Source organism: Symphalangus syndactylus, chromosome 18 (assembly GCF_028878055.3).
Source record: "Symphalangus syndactylus isolate Jambi chromosome 18, NHGRI_mSymSyn1-v2.1_pri, whole genome shotgun sequence".
NCBI lineage: Eukaryota > Metazoa > Chordata > Mammalia > Primates > Hylobatidae > Symphalangus > Symphalangus syndactylus.
In genome coordinates, this window is record NC_072440.2 from 105,686,120 (window position 1) to 105,692,649 (window position 6,530).

A 6,530-nucleotide genomic window follows, 5' to 3' on the forward strand; every position below is an offset into this window, starting at 1 on the left:
CTACTGACATTAGTGAGTGGCATAAGCCTGAATGAAATAGATTGTGACTCTTGACTGGCTGAATATACAATAAAAGCGTAAAACACAAAACGCTTTTCCATGCTAGAAATGAGAGTAAAGCTAAAATTCCCCAGCCATATACCCCATGTGGCCTCCAGCACTCTACGTTTGGCTGCCCAGATATCAGCACACATGGCTGTGATGAAGCCAGGAGGTGGGTGCTTCAGTCTGGACTTCCCCACTTTCTATCTTGTGTCCCACTATCTAACTTGTTTTGGGCAAGTCAGTTTTTTGAGCCTACCTTTCCTCCTCTATGGTGTGTGGGTAATAACACCAGTCGGACTTACCTGTAAGTTGTGTGAATGAAAAGCATAATCTGTATGTAAACCCTGAAGATATATGTATGTCAGAAACTACTATAAAGAGATCATCGGCTGGGCACGCTGGCTCACACCTGTAATCCTAGCACTTTGGGAGGCCGAGGCGGGCAGATCACCTGAGGTCAGGAGTTCGAGACCAGCCTGGCCAACAACACAAGGTGAAACCCAGTCTCTACTAAAAATACAAAAATTAGCTGAGCATGGTGGCGGACGCCTGTAATCCCAGCTACACAGGAGGCTGAGGCAGGAGAATCACTTGAACCCAGGAGGCGGAGGTTGTGGTGAGCCGAGATGGCAGCATTGCACTCCAGCCTGGGGGACAAGAGCAAGAATTTGTCTCAAAAAAAAAAAAAAAAAAAAAAAAGAGATCATCATTAGTTTCCTTTCATCTCATGATGTAGAAACATTTATATGTTGGGATCCTTCCACATCCTTATCTAAGAAGATCTCTGGCTTTTTTTTTTTTTTTTTTTTTTTTGAGATGGAGTCTCACTCTTGACGCCCAGGCTGGAGTGCAGTGGCGCCATCTGGGCTCATTGCAACCTCCGCCTCCCAGGTTCGAGCAATTCTCCTGCCTCAGTCTCTTGAGTATCTGGGATTACAGGCACCCGCCATCACGCCTGGCTAATTTTTAAAATATTTTTAGTACAGACAGGGTTTCACCATGTTGAACAAGCTAGTCTCAAACTCCTGACCTCAGGTGATCTACCCGCCTTGGCCTCACAAAGTGCTGGGATTACAGGCATGGGCCACTTTTCTATTTGTTTATTTTCGTGTTGGTTTTTCTATTTTTGGTGTTTCTGGATCATGGACTTCGAAAAACTTCTTGGCTTAGCAAATTAGTGTCCTTGTTTCAGTAGCTTCTGCTTAAAGATTTCTGCTTCGGGCAATGAGCCAATTGGCCAGAAAATATCCAATTATGCCCTGCAGGTTCATGGTGGATGGGGACTTTCACTGTTGTTTAGAGAAACCATTGAGTGGATAAAATCCCAAACAGCAAAATCAAATGGGGATTTTGTACACTCGGGAGCATCGGCTGTGGACGAATTAGGTTGCACTTAATTGTAAGAAGCCAGGCGTTGTTAAAATAGACTATAAATATTGACAGAAACGGACTGCTTCTAATCCCCACTGCCATTGGCCAGGGAGGCCTCTCTTCAGGTTTTCGGAATGGAAGTAAATAAGGAGCCCACGTTACCACGGAAAGGGCACTGTGATTAGGAGCCTTTCATGAGCTTCCGTGAACATCTAGGGCTTGGAAACTTCATTTTCAAAATAAGGCTGTTGGATTAGATGATTTTCCCAACCCCTAACTTTCTGTGTCAATGAATGGACTGACTCTATAATCATGTTCCTTGGGCATTTCTGTGGAAACTTTGAGCCATCATAAGGGAGGCCTTCATTCTGATGTAACAAAGCCAGCTGTGTCCATATGAGAACATTGGCCAGGGTGGGGAGATGGAGGCTGTGTTCAGGCCGGTCCACGCTGGGTCACCCATGTGACCTGCTGCTTAGCAATTCCTTGTCACCATCTTCCCTTCTCAGCCTCTTTTTCCATGCTAAGAGGCATGAATGAAATGATTAAAGTTTGAGCTCTTCTCGTGGAATTCTTGTGATACAGATATGTGCTCCATGTTCACTATCTCGTTGGTCTTCACCATGATAACGGTGGAGTAAGAATTATCAGCAGTTCACAGATTAGGGACTTGAGACTGACAGTTCGTCTTCCCTGTTCCAGGTGGCAAAGCCTGTGGGGTATTCACCTACCTGCTGCATGAAGGCAGCATGGAGGGACTGTGGTAGATTATCTGCAAAGATGGCCAAAATCCTCTCATCCCTACAGGTACATACAAGGTAAGAACAACTTTGACCAGTGGAATGTGATGAAAATGCTGCCCAGCCAATTCTAGACAGGGTCTTAAGAGGTCTAGATGCTTCCACATTTGCTTTCTTGGGAGCTCTGAGTTATCATGTAAGGACGACCAGTCTCCCCAACCTGCACTCTAAGCTCATTACCCATAAGGCTGTGCAAAATAATAAATCGTTGTTGTTAGGACGCAAAGTTTGGTAGTGGTTTGTTACGCAGTCATGGATAACTGAAGCAGGGATCACAGCATCTTCTCTTCTCTGAACTAATGTTTAAAGACAGGATGTAACATATTGTCTCCATGTGACTTTGTTGAACTAAATAAAGAATGCTAATACCAGATGCAGACACTGCCTTTTCTGTTCTCTAAGACTAGGCATTCTGATCTTTCTGATCAGAAGAGTCAATCCTGGTGAGTTTAACTTGAGCCTCAGAATCCTACTCAACACAAAGTTCCAGAGAGAAGAGATTATCAATGCCAATACCTTAGAGATGGTACCGGCTGTGGAATCTGTCATCCCTTGACTAGGTGGACTCTAAGTTCCTTTCCAATTTTAATGTTTTCTGTTCTGATTTATCTTTCGGCATTGTGTAGGTGTCAGGAGAAAAAAAAATAATGCCAGTGTGTCACTTTAATTCCTTTATCATTAAGTCATAACCTTTCCCAACTCCCAGTCCAGTTTTCTTATGGCAATACTTTGGTTTTTGCTTTGTGAAGATGCCAGAATCAGTCAAAACTAAGCTCACTGTCCTTGCTAATAGTCTGCCCCAGAGGAGAACTGAAGCTCAGCTATTCACCCTACAGAAAGCCTGAATTTTGTAAATGTTCTGCTTAGAATGAGGAAGAAAGATGAAGAATGAGGAGGAAGAAGGGAGGAACGAGAGAGAGAGGTAAAGCCAACAAGCAGAACAGACCTACATTTGCAGCATCTCCAAGTTTCTGCAACAGCTTTATGTTGTTATGTTTTGTTTTAATAAAAGCACATACCATTTTTTTTTGTTACTGTTATATTCTTTTAATAACAGCTCAGCTAAAGACAGATAATGCTATAGTCAGCTTTTTCTATGAATTAGTCTCTTCAAACTGGCCATAGAGATTTGGTAGAAGTCATGGGTTTTAATTGAATTTCTACTAATGGCCTCCCAGGGATGGAAATATGACTGATACAGGCTGACTTTCCGTCTCTGGTGAAGCTGTATTGCCTCCCACAGAACAGACCGTTCTTTATGTTCTAACTGGGCTTTTCATAACTCCACTGGAGAGCTGTACAAACCCTAGACTTGGCAAAGGCTTTTTTGTTTTCTGAAGCCAGAGCAGTTCTGGACCCAGTTCTTGCTTTCTAGGAAGAAATAGCACATGCATCCAGCCTCTTCCCTGATGAAAAAATACCTCATTCCTTTTTAGACAACTTCTCATATTGATAATTTTATAGAAATGTACTGTATAAGTGAAAGTCAGCATTTCCATTACACAACAGCCTGCTAGAGCTGCTTCCAAGGGGCAGAGTCCTGTCAGCTGTTTGTCCGAGGTGATCTTCCTCTCTTAATCTGTCAGTCTAGACCTTAACAATGTTCCTCAAACACCGGCTGAAGCCCTTCCTTCTCCCAATAACTTTTCCTTGGTCTCTGGACCTCCTTAGTCTGCAGTGCCGCTCCTCCTAAGTTTCTGCACCACCTGCCTTCAACACCTAGTCTGTGCTGTAAGCATGAGTTTTCTTATGGCTTCTTTTTCTCAAGGCATGCTGGGCTTGGGGAGCTGTCTCTGCAGCATCTTTTCAATATAGATGCCATTTCTCACTTTTCTTTTCTCTGTACCCTCTATAGTCCATTGAAAATACTGGGCAATTGATAAATTCATGCTAAAAAGGATGACGATCAAGGTAGGTCCAAGCTGCATGGATGAGGGAAGAGGTGCCACCCACACTGGGCACCACAGGTTCCCTGCACAAGTCACTTTCCCGCTGTGAATCTAGGTTTCCATCTTGTTTTTTTTTTTTTTTTTTTCCCTTTTATTTATTTATTTATTTATTTATTGGTCAGATGACTTGATCTTTATGGGCTGCATCACTCTGTTCTCCCGTAGGGTTCAACCTTGGAAACGGGATGGTGTCATTAGAGTCCATCTGCCCACAGCCCTCCATGGGCGGCGCTCTTTTTGGGGGGCTCTGCTCTCACATGCTGCCTGTGGTGTGGACACAGGTACACGGCCCACTTGCACAGATAGTGTGTCTTTCTGCAGCCTCCCTGTTTACATGCTTCCCCAAGACTGGATTCTGGGGCGGGGATGAGCCATGCCCCCAACTGGCTCTGACCTCCCCTGTGCCAGCTCTGTGTGCTAGAAAGTCGCGGTTCTGCTGCTAGATGTTTTTCTTCCTTTCTTTAGGTTGTTGCATGGCATAAGTAAAGTGACACCTATAGGATACGTGCAACTTTTCAGTGACAAAGACCTGTGCAGCATTGACAGTACCGCCTAATGAGGTTTCACCATAACTAAGTATCACAACCAGTTTACAGACCAGAAAACTGAGACACAGGAAGGGTTGGTGACTTGAGCAAGGTGCATCAGCTGGTAAGTGCAGAGCTGCAACTTTGCCTGGCTCCCAAGCCCACATGGTTGCTAAGATATATGCCAAGTCTTTTTTCACTGCATTTTTAAACCCCTGGAAACAAAAGACACCATTTCAGACCTGGGTTGGAGACAGGCGTGGAAGTTCAAGATGTGTACTCGGCTCTACCAAAAACAACCCGAGAGCTCAATTCTCTTCTTTCCCCATGCAGCTGCTTCCCAGCACAACTGTCCATCTGTGTTCTATTGTTACATGTTTATTTCTTCCTCGTGAGCTTTTACAGTTCCCGCCTTTTATGGGATGTTCTTACTCTGGAAATACAGAATGGATTTACACGGCTGGCAGAAGTACACTGTTGGTCATTTTCCCAGTGTTGTCATTATGAGGTGCATGGGGCCAGCCAACAATTGGATTTTATGGTCAATTACTACCAGGATGAATTGCTAATAGACATGTCGTTATAGAAACCAAAGGGAGATATTTCATAGCAACTGTTTCTTGTCTTTGCTTTTCTCCTTTTTTGAACTTCACATAGGCCACCTGAGAGAGCTGGCTTAGGCTAGCATGCTTAGGGGGTCTGTTGGGTACAAAGTCCTTTCTCTGGTGTCTCCCTCTAAGGGTCAGGAGTCAGCAGTGACCACTGGAAGATGCTAGACACTGGAGGGTAGATCATGTGTACTGCATCTCACCACTGCAGGCACAACACGGGCTTAACAGATACAGTTGGTTCAAATTCTGCGTCTGCTCTTTACAGATTTTGTGGTTCTAGGCAAGTCTCCTACTTTTCTAAACTCTCAGTTTCACATCTCTACAACGGAAAAAGCACTACTAATCTCAAAAATTTTGTTGAGAAGATTAAACCAGATAGCATGGTTTCTGTAAGGCAGAAACCAAAGAAAGAAACCCTGGTGTCTGTTGCTCAAAGTGATTGAAATGGGGGGTGTAGCAAGCCCTTGCTTTACACAGCGAGAGGGAGCACAGTAATCCCCAGAGCATGTTGTGGTCAGCCAGCAGTGGGCAGGTGAAAGGCAGGAAAAGGGGAACAGGAGTCCGCATGTTAGCAGCCAGCATTTGGGAAGCCTGGCTGGAAGAGATGGAGTCCCAGAGAGGGGAAGGCCATCTAGGAGTAGGAGCCTGAGATGAAGCAAAGAGGGATCAGCTTTTTCAACAACAAGAGTCCTGATAAGATGAGGGGCTTAGTCATGGAATAGGCTGGAGCTGTGCAGACAGCTGTATAGAAAACTCTCTCAACACCTAGGCACATGGCGTATCCCAAAGACTGTAGATTCTCTCTCATTGTTGGGGAAATTCCTTTTGCTGTCCTTGCAGGTGGATGACAATGAAAGCAGCTGTATTAGTTCATACTCATGCTGCTAATAAAGACCTACTTGAGACTGGGTAATTTATAAATGAAAAAGGTTTAATTGACTCACAGTTCAGCATGACTGGGGAGGTCTCAGGAAACTTACAGTCATGGTGGACTGGTGGACATGGTGGACATGACAGCAGGGAGAAGAAGAATGAGAGCTGAGCAAAGGGGGAAGCCCCTTATAAAACCATCATACCTTGTGAGAACTTACTCACTATCACGAGAATTGGATAGTGGAAACCTCCCCCATGATTCAATTATCTCCACCTGGTCCCTCCCACCACATGTGGGGATTATAGGAACTACAATTCAAGATGAGATCTGGGTGGGAACACAGCCAAACCATA

The 6,530-nt window shown here is 44.5% G+C and overlaps 1 long non-coding RNA gene across 1 annotated transcript; it reads left to right on the forward strand.

Annotated features, from left to right (window-relative positions):
• Nucleotides 1–1,820: 1,820 nt before the first annotated feature.
• Nucleotides 1,821–3,239, forward strand: LOC129467978 (uncharacterized). The gene is made up of 2 exons (XR_008652518.2): nucleotides 1,821–2,234; nucleotides 2,966–3,239. It is a non-coding gene; the product is annotated as an uncharacterized lncRNA (long non-coding RNA).
• The last annotated feature ends 3,291 nt before the right edge of the window (nucleotides 3,240–6,530 follow it).